Raw genomic sequence first — 15,248 nt, 5'->3', positions numbered from 1 at the left:
AGGGAAATCCTTCTTTTTAATACTTGAGAAATACCTGAGAAATCTGAGTGGTAGCCATGGTAAAAAAAACCAAAAAACAAAAGGCCTCTTGTGTCGTTCAACTACTGCCTTCAAATATCAAAAAATCTGCTGCAAAAAATGGATAGATTCTCTCAAAGAAAAAGTCACAACAGTCCTTTCCTCTATGGAGGTCTTGCATATAATATTGCCTCAGCAATACAAAGCAATGCTAATTTAGAAAGAGATACAGGTATGGCTATAACCCCCAAATATATAGTAACAACAAGACAAAAATACTTCTATTGCTACAGTTTATAGCTGTGGATAAAATGGAGAATTTGTAATGTGGAAATTTTAGACTGACAGAAACATTTCTGAGCATTATAAATAAAATAGGTAAAAAAATAGTTAAAAATAGGTTAAAAAAAAAAAAAAGGGGCAAAATCCAAAAAGCCCTAGAAGTTGCAAAAACACTGAAACCTACCTTGATGCAGGGTGATTTCCATCTTCTATTTGACCTATAAGCCAGCCAACCAACCCAAACTACTGAATCATGCACTCTTTCCTCCCAAATCAAACCATATTCAGTGCTTTCCCCAGCTCTGATTTAGTATCCTCAAACATTATATTAGCCACTTGTAATCTATCTTATTGTTTCAAGTCTTTCTTTACTCTTTAGGTACATTTACTTTGGGGGATTTCATTCTTTTCCTTCAGTTTTTCAATACAGAGAGGTTACAGCCACCTGTCTGTGTAAGTAAAAACAGAGAAGAGGGGGTTTATGCTACAGTGTTTGGAGCTTTTACAATGACTGAACAAACTGTTTACATATTTTTGCCTTAGTTTCCACTTGAAGCAGAATGGTATAACTCAGTCCAATCCTTCTGTGTGGGAGTCAATTATTTATCAGCTTCCTTTTGGCAAAGATTTCTTTCACCTCTTATTTTAAGGCACTGAGGGTACCAAGGTGTTTCCTGCTTTGTCATTTATCAGAGCAGGCTTATGATTTATTTTAATAAGAAACACAAGATAAAAGTATATCGCAGAAAATGTAATGCCCCACAGTACAGGGAATATAATTCTAATAGCCACCAAGACAGGCTTCCAACTCTGAATGCTCTCCTACCAAAGCAAGCGCTGTTAATGCATGCTTATCCACAGCATTGTACAGACTGCTGGTAATATTCAGACATTACTCCCCACCCCCATTCTCCCCAATTGGACTGTTCACAGTATTATGAACAAGTTACATCTAACCCCACAGAGATAACTCACAGTTTTATATATGTGTGTATACACACACGTGCGCACACATGCACAAACACTCCACGCCATGTTACTAAAACTCTGGGTTTCTTCTGTCAGGTCCCACCTTCTAACAGGTGTGTACATGCTGTTCCAGAAACTAGCCTGAAGAAATTAACTCCTATATGGCTTCCACCTCCATTTCTAGATTAAGATTCTTCATTGTAAGAAATAGTTAGCATCAGCTAATGAAGCTAATGCTTCGGTTAAGCTTTGAAATTGGTACTACACATCCACTACGAAGTCACTAAAGATTTGATAAAATCTATTTCTTTATTTAGCTTTTAGTTGCTGACACAACAGATATCTTCCTAATTCCTCCAGGAGACACGTAATTAAATTCCAGAACTCATTAAATGTTTGTGCTCTGCCTATTCCCTGGGCTGCATGACAAAAGATCCTGAACGAGTGAGCATAATTGAAGCTAAACATCTCCCTCATTCAAGGATAAAATTTTGGCCTCTATCTTCTAGAAGAAATCCCAACTTTTTCAAAAAATTCACCTTTTCCTTGAAGATTTAAAAGAAGAAACTTACACACAAGAGGACTTTGCACTTCTTCCCTCTTATCTTTATTATTTGTAAACTACTGCACCCTCTCAGCATAAGGAATTAATCAGTTCTCTGAGCTACTCAACCAATCCACTTTCCATTTTCCCATCCAAGCATTTGTACTTGCCCTTCCCCATCTGCTGTTCTTACTTTTGAGTTAGCTTACCATATCAATCATTGCAACTTCCTTCACAGTTTCACTAGACAATAGATTGGTGCTTTCCTGAATGAGGATGCCTTCTGTCTTTTCTATCACTCAATCTTCTCCTCATGACTAAAATGAGGTGATAAGATGAAACACATCAAGCAGAGGCTTGTTCATCTCTTTTGTTTAAATCTTTTGTTTAAGTCATGCATGCCAGTTTTTCCAAGATTAAAATTAAGATATTAAAAAAATAAGACAAATGCAAAGACAAGCCAAGATCAAGGACTCAAAAAAAAAATATAAATATAAAAACATATACATGCTACATTTGTTCTAAAGCAGACTAGGGAGAAGGCCATTTAGAATCAACACAAACACATTCCTACAAACCACTGTAACCATCGTTAAACATTTACTTGGTTTTGCCTGTGTGCAGCGTTACTCAAGTGGCCATTTCCATTTCGTTTAATAACGTAAATGTGATGAAATGCTACAGAACCCGATGTTGTCAATTCATAACACATTTTAGTCATATATGTATTGCCCAAATTAGAAAAACCTGTAAGTGTAAGAATCTTAAATGAAAAATAAATGACTCTGTAGTACATGAATCCCACAGGCTGAAGAACCAGAAGGAAATAAATAAAACCTACAAGGCTCACTGTTTTGGGAGGTTGCTGGGAGCCAAGAATGGACTAAGAGGTCAGACTGAGGAACATAAATTGCCCTGCAGCAGACTCAACAGCTTCAAAACCAAACCACTTTACCATTTTATCACAGTGATCTAACATTAAAATGTTAAGACTTAAAATAATTTTCTTAAACTACAGTAAAACAAATTTAAGTAATTCCTGGTTTTCTTGCATCTATGGACATGGCAAAAATCTGACATGTATTTCTTGGGGAAGGAAGAAAAAAAAAAAGAAAGCCATCTCATTTTGCTTGCAATGCTCATTTTGCTACCACTGAGATGGTAGTGCCACTGAGAGCTCTTTATTCTTCCAAATGAGGAGGAGTCAGAGAAATACCATTCCTGTTCTCGACACTACTGATTTAATACTGTGCCATACCACTCCTTCACAATTCTATTCCACCCTGGCTCTCAGTCTGTTTAAATATTTTCCCTCCTTCTGGTCATCCTTGCCCCACTCCTCCATTCACCCTTCTTGTTATTCTATACTTTTTTCCTCTTTTTTTTTTTTTTTTTTTTTTTTTTTTAACTAGAATACACCTCAGATTAATTGTTATGATGTTTCCTTATTTCATTCTTGGTCTGCTATTTGGCCAAGAATAGAACTGACAGATCTACTGTAATTTCTGAGTAGTAAACACAAAGTACTGTTTACCACATTATGTAAACTGAGAATTTGTTTTGCCTTGCATGCCTGTCTTGCACTTGCCAGTACAAAACGCCAACTGTGATCCAATCACACTTTCTGAAGCTCTCTGCTAGCAGCTTCCAGTTTTACTAACCAACTTAGTATCAGCAAATATTTTATGAGGTTAAGAAAGTGTCGCTTAAGATAACAAAATAAGAACTTTCAGGATTTTCTCACTAGTTTTTTTAAAGCCTAGAAAGAAATCTTAAAGCCTAGATTCATACTTTAAGCTTACCAAGACTTAGGTTATGCAAACATAATGCTGGTAAACTAAGGAAGCCCTAAATTGTTATATCATCACTAAAGCATAGTTACAAGAAGTTCTTCTCAGGACTCCCTACAGCTAACATGAAAAAAAGCTAGGGGTGGTGGAAGCAGCCAGAGAAGCCCCTTTCTTGAAGAAGGTCTTCAGGAACCTCTGCATCAGCTAACAAGCTTCCCTCTTTCACACAGCTATCCTTAATTACACTAATTTGAGAATATATTCCACTCACCAGTTATTAAAGTGAGCATAAAAGAAATAAGGTTCTCCCATTCCTATCCAACAAGAAAAATATTTTCTCTATGGCAAAAGTCACTTCTGGTTGTTACATAGCTTATAATTAACAACAACAACAACAAATTAGAAATCAGAAATACCATTCCCATTCCACTCCTCCATTTGTAGCTGTTAAATTCCATATTTATTTACTTTCTAATGTTCTGAGGAAAGCTATTCTCAGTCACTTTTCTGGGTTAAGAATTTAAACAAAGACACTTGTGCATCAGAGAATTTAGAATCTCTTCACTGGTAATTCCTCCATAAGCGCAGGTGTTATTTCCACATCACTTCACTCCAAAGAGCAAGGAATTTTAATGGGATAATGTGGAAGCTTATAAAACCATCACTGATGGTGCAAATATTTAAGAATGGAATGTTCACTACTGGTTAAGCAGTACCAATAATGTAGCAAGGCTAATCTTTTGAAAGTCTTGAAATGTTGATTCTATTTAGATGAGGAAAATATAGGTGCTTATCCAAAAGCTGATTGGCAATTTAAATATTACCAATTACTGTCTTTAACCATATTTAAATATAACAGAAGCAAACCCAGTTATTCAGGGTGGGATGGTGGGGGAGCTGAACTTGGGTTTAAAGAGCTTTCTGGCAGTCAGTTCCTCTTGTCTTTAATCTTCCCTCCAATCCGTTTCTGTTCTCATTCTCCTATGCATCTTTGCCTCTTCCTCCTGAAGACAATAACCCCTATAGTCAATATTCCTGTATTTTGTGTTTGTTCAAACCCTCGTTACTTGATAAACCCCACAATATCCTGCTTCACAAACTAGCTTTTCACAGCCTTCTGGTTCTGTATGCATCTCATCTGAACCACAACAGAGTCTTATCTACTTTTCATATAATTTTCTTCCCTTGTTGGTTTTTTTTTTTTTTGAGAGGAAGTAGGTTAATGAGTTCTGATGTATTCAGTTATGCCAGATACTTAGTCAGCTGGAACATTCACTGCAGTTTATCAAATCTCTCATACAGTTATGGTCTGAAGTTATTGTACATAGGACTCCACAATGTTTTAAGTCCTTAATTTTGAAAAATTAAAAAAAAAAAAAAAAAAAAATCGAAGAAAATTCCAGATCTGTTTAAACTGATTTAAATAAAGAAATAAATAAATAAATTAAAAAAAAAAAAAAGGCTGCCACAGCTCACTAAAACATGATCAGGAATGGTAACTTGGTATTTACAAGAACAATGAAAGACATTATTGCAAGCGTAAACAAAATTTTACAGAACAGACATAAAAACACTTTTAAATGAATAACTGCTTTCAGTATAAGCTGAAGTCAGTACATTATGAAATCTGAAAAACAACTTTCAGCTCTAGTTAAGAAGCAGGAAAGTTCTTCAACATCATACATACCCACCCAGAAAAATACAAAACAGATCCAGGCAACTCACACAGGCCCCACTGTAGTCAGAAGAAAAAACCAAAACCACCCGAAAAATACCCTCCCTGAATTCAGTCTACTCATTTAGCTCAAGGCATTACAGCTGTTACAAAGAGGTCAACTGTGCTCACTCAAGTTTATTTGGATATTAAATGCAAGAGAGAAGATCTCTAGACGAAATGTAAAAGATCGTATCTTCTTTTTAGGAAATAAACAGATTCCAGAGGTGTGTTCCGGCCCAGCCAATCCCGAGGCTGTTGTGCAGCTCTGCCACCTCTCTACGCCCAATCGCAGCTCCGAAGGGAAACTCGCTTTGCTGTTTGTCTCAGCAGTGCTGATGATGAATGGCTGCTTCAGGGGCAGAGATCAAGCTGTGTGGTAAATCTTTTATTTGTTCCATCTGCCTTTCTATTTTAAACAGCTGCAGTGATCTGCCTGGCACCCTACATTAAGTACATGTGAATTTCTTAAGAGCAAACATTTATGTAAGTGAAAACATGGCTTTAATTTGTCCTCTCATTCTCAAACTGAACACTGGAACTTCTGTAAGCAGCTGTGGAAATTTTCTATTATTTTGTATCCACCTTCCAGAAAAGGTATAGCATAACATAGCTTGATTTTACAGTTTTTAAAAGGTCAGCTTTGCAGTGATAGCAGGTTTTAAGATGATGGCATTCTCCACCTTTCTTCCTCCTGCCACTGCCACTTTGCAATATGACTTTTAAGATGGCAGGAGAAATAACATGCAAGCAGAGCATGTTTATTAGAATATGCTCTTCAAATATACAAAGACCTAACATACCAGTCTTACTTATCTTGCAATTGTGCTGAGGTTGTGCTAGCATAATGTATGCCAATCGAGCCTGGTACCAAAGGTCACCATTTTAAAGGAATGCTTTACAGTAAAGCCTACTACTAATTTCTAAGCTGAAGAGACTAGCAGACACACCAAGAAAAGCAATGGGGTTTTTCTTTTGTTTTCAAACACTACTCTTGACTTAAGCCCAAGCTTTCTGGCGAGATCCCAGTTTGGCCAAATCCTGCTTTCTCTTATACTTTCAGTATGTTGTTCTTTGTATCCTGACTTCGCAAAGCTAGCTAACATTTCAATGACCAGCAAAAAAAGCTCAGTGCCTTGATGAAAATATCTACCCTACCACCAAATTCAAATGTTTTAGGATTCTAAGGAAGGCAAGTGTAAGCACATGTGGATTCAAAGACTGTAAAATGGTTGTTTTCACCTCCTTCTATTACTCTACTCTAGTTCTCTCACCCAACTTAAATTCAGTTTCTTTGAAAGCTTGAACATGTTTTGCCACTTCTGCATTAAGGCAAATTAAAAGTGAATGAAAGTAAATTAAAAGTGAAGTGCCAATAAATTGAAATGAAAAAGCAAATAGCAGCACTGTAGGTTGCCTGTTCATAATATCAAAAGGAATTATTACATCTCTTAGGTGAGATAACTTCCACCATATTCCATCTATATGTAACATTGTTCTGTTTTCTTACGTGCAGTAGTGTATAAAAGTTAACTGGAAGTATTGCAGTTTCAACTAAACATTTTCCTAACTTTATCCACGCAGCTTTTCACATAACTTAAAATTACTGTAAAGTTCCAAGAGTGTTAATTCCATTTTACAGATAAGCAAGCTGAAATAGGGCTATTAATTTATCCAAGATCACACAGCAAATTGGTGAGTGACAGGGCCAGGAACAGAACTCATCTGTACTCCCAGGCCAGCCGCAGAACTGTTACGCGCATTTCAATATTACCAAAGAAACAGAAGGTACATTTCTGAGGAGAAAAGCCAGGGGAAGATTTCTTAGTAAGGAATCTCAAGAAGCCAGTTAGAACACTGATGTGCCAAGTTCTTGAGAGATCAAAGTCTCCATTATACTTCCAATCCCTTCTTACAACAATCCAACATATGAAGTACCTTTCAACAGAAGGACACATGAATGGGAATGTAACACCAAGCTGGCAAAGCCTTCAGAAGTTAAGGTATGATCTTAAAGGCTACCTACAATAGCTTTGATTACCAGAATTTGCAGCTCACAAGTTCACAGATTCACTGTAAAACTTTGCAAATACAATGACTGAACAACAAAATAACCACAACCCCAGTGCTAATCTCTTAGGAAGAAATCAAAATAATTTCTTTAGATAATTGCCTGTCTGTACAGTTTATATTACAGTATTACATAAGTTTCATTTTAGAAAATATTTTAATCTTTAAATCAGTTTTAAGATTGTTCAAGGAATTTAGCACCTTTAAGAAGAATTCCAGGACAGGGATTGTCTTCTGTGTTCAGACAGACAAACTGGAAATTTTGAATAATATTCTAATGGTAAGACAAAACACAGTTAAGTCATACTACCAAGGGGTTTTCTTTTGGTTCACCAGTAAGCATTGGAGAAATAGTGCAAAAAGGCTCTGCTCAAGCATCTTGAAAAAAACACGTTAAAGTAATCTAGAAGGAAAACAAACAAAAAACCAAAACACATACAACTAAAAATGTACTACTACATTTGTCTGCTTTCAGCCCCTAGAGCCGTGTTGTCATACTCAATCACGGAGCTGCAACTAAATTGTGACTTCCTACAGACTGACAGTTTTTCTTTCATTTTGGATTTCAGACAGTTAAACATTGTTTGCTTTATTTCCTCACACACACACACCCACCCCCATGTCCTGCCTCAGCAATACCTCTTCTGTTATGCTATCATGCGTCAGAGGGAGGCGTTACTGCAGCCACGCAACCTGTATGATGCAACTACGTGCAATCTAGGACTGTTATTGATATAGGCCCAGTATGTTATGTGTTTTATAGGCACACAAAGTTAGACAGATTCTGTCTGAACAGTCAATACAGAAATCAATAGCTTCACGTAGTAAGTACCAGTAAGAGCTGAACAGATGTTCAAAAAACAATGTGTTGATTTCATGACACATCAGTTGGCAGCATGAGATACTGTAGGAAAATAGTAAGATGGCAGAGTTGTAAGTAAGAGCAATGAGAAGACTTGATGAGAGACAAGGGAATAGAAAGACTGAAAGGAGTTCAGTTTAGGATATTCTAACTATGGTAGTCATCAAATGCAGACATGAATTTGATTTATGCACAGATTGCTGAGATGGAAAATGGAGTCTGCAAATCAAAAATAAGAGATGGTCTACGTCAAAGAAAATTAATGTGGAAAACATTGAAAAGTTCAATGGTGTAAAGTGCAAAAAAGGGCTTCAACAAGAATATCATGCAAGTGTAATTAACATGGACATACAGCATTTGCACAAAGCCACCGGTTAAAAATGTGCAGTTAACCTAGGTATAAAGACATATTTTGCATGGATTTTACCATCCAAGGTGCTTTCATTTCCAGATTCTGCCAGTTTGACATTTGCAGGCTCCGCTCTCCCCTAACGATCACTGGCTGTACAGCTTAGTGAAATGATCAATTGCTAACTGCCATGTATTGTTATGCATTAGCAGGATATATGCTACTTCATTCCAATAATATGATTTTATTTGGCAGTTGGTACAAAATAGGCATTAGGGTTATGATTCACTACTTGGTTGTCTTAACATTGAATGAATGTCTTTCTTCCTGACATTTTGTAATTGGACTATTAAAAGGCTAAAACAACCAAAAGGTTATAAAAAAGTTCTCTACAGAAATCTGCATATTTCACAGGGCACTTTTCAAGGACAAGAACACCAATCAATCAGCCAGAGGTGTCTAAATTCTAAAGCAACATTTATTATGTTACTAATAGCTATACTTTTTCGTCACACCTTTCCCTACTGACCCATTTAAACACACCCATGAAGCTCTAACTTAGTGAAAAACGCTGCTTAGTTTTTAATGTATCCTCAAAGCTTGATGTTCTCACAATCTTTATGGAGTACAGAGTTTTCCAAAAGGGGAAACCTAAGTGTACCAGCAAGAGAGAGAGAACACTGAAGAAGCTTCCAAAAAATCTTCCTAACTTCACAAGCTACTGTTTTGATCCCCCTCACCAAGCTCTCTCTTTCTCACTCCAGAAACAGTAACTAGACTCGCCCAGCATTATCTTCATAGAAGCCAGTAGGATGCATTACAATCCCTGCTCAGTTCTGGGCGCTGTTCCACCAGCACTGTTGGACAAGGCTCTGCCTGGCTTCAAACTCGCATGAAGCGATGAGCCCAAAAGCCTCTGTAGTCCAAGAGGCTGGATCTTGAGCCAGAGGTGCAAACTGCTAGACTGTCATAAACTGAAAACAGCATCTCAAATTCTTCTACCCTAAGAAGTAAGAAATTAGTAGAAGAAATGGGATTTTTAGAGCTCCATCTCCTCATTCCATGAAACCCTAATGCCAGAGTTAAATGTCTGTTTTCCCCTTCAGCTTATAACATAATTCTTCTAAAAGTTAAAGCTCATAAGCCAGCATTTAGACAATGTAAACTGTAGAAGCCCAGAGAGCTTTTTACTCTTTCTTTACATCTCTGCTATTTCTGGACTCTCTTTGGTCCAGGCACAGGTCTAACTACAGTCACTCAAGTCTCTATAGATCACCCTTTACCCAACCAACTGGGTCTAATAACAAGGCCTGACTGAGTAAGATCTTAGGCCCACAGTGAAACAAGCCAATGTGGGATAGTTTAATAAATGTACATTGTTTAGGCTGGGGAGATTCCCAGATTTCCAGCATGGAGAAATCAAGCAGTGGATCATTACACAAGCACAATCTCATTAGATTCTACTTTGCACAAAATGCTGCATTCCCTGGTTCCACATGCTAGGTGTAATTATCCACAAGTAAAGGACTGAATGGAGTCTGTCCCTCCTTTCAAGGACACTGATAACTTAATCTTAAAAAGAAAGCTACCGGGTTTTGTTTTCCTCTGGTTTTGTTGCTTGATTATCTATTTGATATTTGGAGATTAAAACTTTTACAGAAGAGGGAAGGACTGCAAAGGAAGCCTACTAACCTGACAACAGGCCAACCTTCAGTTTTATGCAGGCTATTCCAGAAAAAAAACCAAACAAAAAACGCTGCACCATTTTGAAGTTCCGTATTTATAACTCTAGGCTTCCGAACGTTCATAAAAGCTTTTACAATTAGGAGGTCACTAAACAGTCACCGCAGGAATTGTGTAACTAATTCATGTCACTTGGGGGAGGTGAGGGAAACTACTAGCCCGGTCTTGTGGGAAAACAGGGAAAGAAGCAGCCATCATCTGCCACCTTCTTTAATCTACTGCCAATAGATTAAACCAATAATTGTTTACAGCACCACTTGATATTTGGCATTTGCTACACTTCCTTCCTTTTCAAAATCTTCTAAGAAAAAGTTTTGAAGGTGATAGAATATATGCCATAGCATGCAGGCATGCTTTAACACAGAAGACAAAGTAAACATTAATAAGAGCTGTTACCAGAGTAAGTTCACACAACTGCAAACAATCAATTTACCAGTCTTCTGAGTTAAATCTTGTCACTGCAGCCACAGCAACCAGCAGCACGCTCCCTGCTTGACATGTTTTACACAGTAAATCAGACAAGCCAGTTTTTACAGATGAGCTACTTGGAAATGCATGGTAATTTAGTTCACGTGCAGTCTTGTGAAGTTACCTTAAAATCAGAAGGCTTGAGTATGAAGGGAAGTGTTGCAGCATACCCTGTGATTTCAGTCATAGAGAAAGGCTTAGTTGCTCTTCAGGTTGCAGATTTTCACAGTACCGTTCACAGAATCTACGGCATTTCAGGATGCTCATGGCCATCCACTATGAACACAGATTGCACACAGATCTATGTTTGAATGGAGTTCTATTAAACAGAGTTGAAGCACAGTGTCACCAAAGCAGCATGTATTTCATCTCCTATTGTTTGATATAATTAGGGGATGAGAAACAAAAAGGGCTCTGCACATTTAATATATGTTATTATGCCATCTAGTTGCATGTTTGCTAGAGGCTTACTTCATTTGGCCTGAATATAAACTTGCAAGAACTTCAGGTTCTTTTAATGGTAATGATCTAGTTCCTGTACAGTACAGTCAAGTAAAAAAGCCCGGCATGGGAAAACTTAGACAGTAACAAGAGTACACATTTCTCTTCAATAAGAATTTAAGCTTCAATCTGTATTAAAACTCAACACAGTGTATAGTACTTGCTGATACTATTTTGCTCTTCATCCAGACTGTTCTGCTGGTTCTGTAAGCCTATTTCAGCCACTTAGCTGCAGTAGTGCAGGTTACACACATCTTGTTGCACTTGGGTTTGAAAGCAAGTTGCAAATCCACCTGAGACCAATTATTTACTGTACAAGGTGCCAAACTTTACTATGAAGTCTTATATTTTAAAGAACTATTCTTCTTTTCCTTCAATGTAAATTTATAGATCACAACGTTTTTCTCCAAAACTAAAGATAAATAAAGAGAAAACTCACAGGAAAAAAAAAAAAATACTCAAGATACACCCAGTTCTAGTTCAAACCTTCACTAAGAGCTTGTAGAGCCATTCAAGTATAAAGGAACAATGAACCTACAGTGCCCTCAAGTGTGAGGGGATGTGAACTGGAAGAAGTCTGGAGATCTACTGGGAAGAGAAAAGCTCTCAAACCTTCAGAAAGGACCCTGCCTGAAGCAAAACCTGCTTACTTGAACAGGGGATGGGGATTGTACTTATGCATTATGGACAGGCTAGGTACGATAAACAGGTGCAAAAAACAAATGACAAAACATTTCCCCTTTCAACTGCTTTTTCAAATGCTTGTGAACTGGAAGTTTCATGTTCATTCTCACCACAGGAACACCACAAAGGTAGTTTAATTGTCTAACGTAGAAGCCTTTAAATTGTCTTTAAAGGAAGAAATGTCTTAGTGGAAGGTAAAATTTTACACTGTAGAAATAAGTCCAATGATGCTCAAGACAACAACACTTCAGTGCCTGCATCTCTTAGCAAAGATCACACTTTGGTCTATCAACAACAAACACAAAAGTTATATTTACAATAGTTATATAACAATTGAGGTGGGTGATACACCTTAACTAGCACTCACAAAAACCTGTAGATCAAGTTGGAAGCCACCTAAATTAGCCAACAGGAAGCACCAAAGACAGGAGTGCATCTTCAGTCTCATTTCTCACTGTGCTAGAACCTTCTGCCCACCACCAAAAGGCACCTGCTTCTGTTCAAGACCACAACCCCAAGACCAGACACTGGCTTCCTCACCTCAGCTGTTAGATCACTTAAACAAGATAGAGGCTGAGTTCAACTCATTAATAAGCCTGAGGTGATTTCAGCTTCTCCTCCCTAAACAAAGTTAAGCTATTTAATGATGGCAACACTGTCAGCACTTCCAACTGCACTAGTCCTGCTTTACATGCAATCCTTAAGGTGTTCACTGGCCCAGAAATGAGTGCAAAAGCTACTCCAATTCTCTCATCTTGGGAGCCTAGGCATGCAAGAGGCATGACTTTGAATCACCTCAGGCAGAAAAGGTGCTGAACCTAGAGTCCTCACTCTTTGGGAATGCTCTAACCACTATGCTATTACTCAGGAGTGGGAGGGGTAGCTCTGGTTTGTTTTATGCGAAGCCCATCTGATAGGTCTTCAATAAACATGCTGCAAGAACACCATGTTCTGCAAGCTCTGAGAGGAGATAGAGAGGGAAACATTTAATCTCTGGATCCACAGCGAGTTTGAGCATAGGCATGGAACTATTGCCCACTTTCAAAACTCAAATACTCTTACGCGTGGCTGAACATCTGATGAAGTTCTGCCTAGCTGCTCACTGACTTTACTTACAAGGTTAGAAGAATCCTGAGTTTTGAAGCTCTAAGTTGGGACATAAACACAAGCCTTCTGAATTCGGCTACAGTCTTTGGGCTGCAGAATTGTCTTTCAGTGACTTAGTGAAAACCAGGACCTTTGCCTTGATGAGTAATTATTGTACAGGACAAAGGAAACCCCATGTTGCTGACTGTAAGTGCCACAAATCTTAAGGTATCTTATTCCATTAAAAAAAAAAGGGGGGGGGGGGGGCGGCAAAAACCAGACCAACCCTGTATTATAAAAGCATGAAGTTTGGAAAGCATACCATTCTGATGCTAGGAACTATCAGAAGCTGAGTCTGCCTAGATGATGCCAACTTTCAAGTTTACATTCTATTATAGGGAAAACTTTTTCTGTTGGGGTTATCTCTTCCTACAGTGCTACCTGTTGCAGAACCTCACCTCTTATTGTTACTGCGAGCTATGAACCACAGACAAAGCAGGGACAAATCAGTCAATGAAAACGCTGCACAGTAAGGTCACAATCATGATTTAAATGTACACCAAGTGGCTGAATTACCATTCAAATCACCTTAGGAGGCTTTACAATGCACAGCCAGGGCTGTAAGAAGTAGTACAGTATTGCATATGAAAGCACCTCAAAGATAGAAGCTGTGTAACTTTCAGTTGCATATATATATAGTAAGGGAATTGAAGCAATTTGAAGAGTATTTTCATCTAAGAGGCCACAAGCTCCAACACTTCTCCCCTCCCCCTTCTTTAATTCAAACCACCACCTATGTTCTGATACATTAGAGCCTGGTAGTAAAACTTTGAGCATACATGCAGTCTGTTGTGTCGCTGCTACAGCCAGGGTTGAATTGAGTAGAGCACCATTCTACCTGGAGCAGGAGAGAAGCTAAAATGCAGCGCAGCAGCCAGCAAGTTTCACTGTGCAGGGTCCCTTTTAGCATGCCTGAGCAAGTCCTTTGTAAAGGACCACAGTCACAGAGTAAATAATCTAGTTTCTTCCAGCAAGCGTGAACTGCCAATGGCAAAGAATTATCTTTTCCACTATCTTTCTTTATAATAGGGGACAATAAACAGTATTTAAATAGGTTTTTCCAAAACTCAGTCTGGACAATGCAGTATTTTTACTCTGCTTGTAATAGAGGAAAAAAAAAAAAGGCTAGCAAACAGCAACACTGCCACACAACACATGATTTTATTTTACAGGTAATAGAGTTCAGCAGAAAAAGTGATTTTATTCTAGAGATAGCTTAAACACATGCATTGGTTAAGTTTTGCTTAATATGAACTAGAAAGTCCCAAAACGTTAAATGTCAGCCCTTTCCCCTCAACTAGAATCTATGCTTTTGTAATCTCTCAGCTTAAAGTATCAGTTAGCTGCCACATGCTAAGATAAAATTCTTCATTGGTAAACTCATAAATAAAGTTAGGAGTTATTCACCTACGTTCTCAGAGAATTTCATTTCCCCTTTTTGCTAGATGACTCAGAAAAAGAAACCAGACTGATTATGGCTATTATTGTTTCCTAGTACCTATGCTAGAGTTTTCTGATTTTATTAGGGAAAGTCTATGCCACAGCCGGCAACATTAGACTCCATCATACATACTCAGAAAACTGATTTCCTTCACAAATGGCTTTTTGACTCCAACGGTTTCAACTATTAAAATGACACTATAGTTGGGTAGGAGGGTTATTTTGTTTGGTTTTGTTTTTTTGTTTGGTTTTGGGGGTTCTTTTGTTTGTTTTTTAATATATAGGAATGCATGTCTTCTGTGTTCAGAAGAGCTGAATTCTTGCTGTTATGTGCATTATTTCATTTTTGTTTTTAAAAGACGTATTGATGCAATGTCTTGTTTAACACTACAGAGATAAATTTAGGAAGTTTCCATTGAAGATAAATTCTTTATAAAACCGAGATACCGAGAGTCAGGAATTAAAATAGAAATAGGCACGCAACTTGGATATCATGGTGAGCATTCGTAACTACTAATATATGAAGTGCTACAATGATCTGGTTCGCCTACTATCACAAGCTTCTTATTCATGCATACAGCTCTTTTCCCTTCTCCACAACTGTATCACTCATCATTGCTTTCATAACTAGGTAGAGAAGTCACTCAGTTACAATTATATAATTTTTA

General features: G+C 37.7%; 1 protein-coding gene and 1 long non-coding RNA gene across 2 annotated transcripts in view; both read right to left on the bottom strand.

Annotated features, from left to right (window-relative positions):
• SESN1 (sestrin 1) overlaps nucleotides 1-15,248 on the bottom strand; it is a 78,546-nt gene that overhangs the window by 45,747 nt on the left and 17,551 nt on the right. The window lies entirely within an intron of this gene.
• Nucleotides 656-6,193, bottom strand: LOC115609271. The gene is made up of 2 exons (XR_003991793.1): nucleotides 2,023-6,193; nucleotides 656-749 (listed from the first exon to the last, which is right to left on the bottom strand). It is a non-coding gene; the product is annotated as an uncharacterized LOC115609271 (long non-coding RNA).

This window comes from Strigops habroptila, chromosome 6 (assembly GCF_004027225.2).
Source record: "Strigops habroptila isolate Jane chromosome 6, bStrHab1.2.pri, whole genome shotgun sequence".
NCBI classification, from domain to species: Eukaryota; Metazoa; Chordata; class Aves; order Psittaciformes; family Psittacidae; genus Strigops; species Strigops habroptila.
Note: the sequence above shows the minus strand (reverse complement) of the source record. Positions and strands in the feature narration are given on the sequence as shown.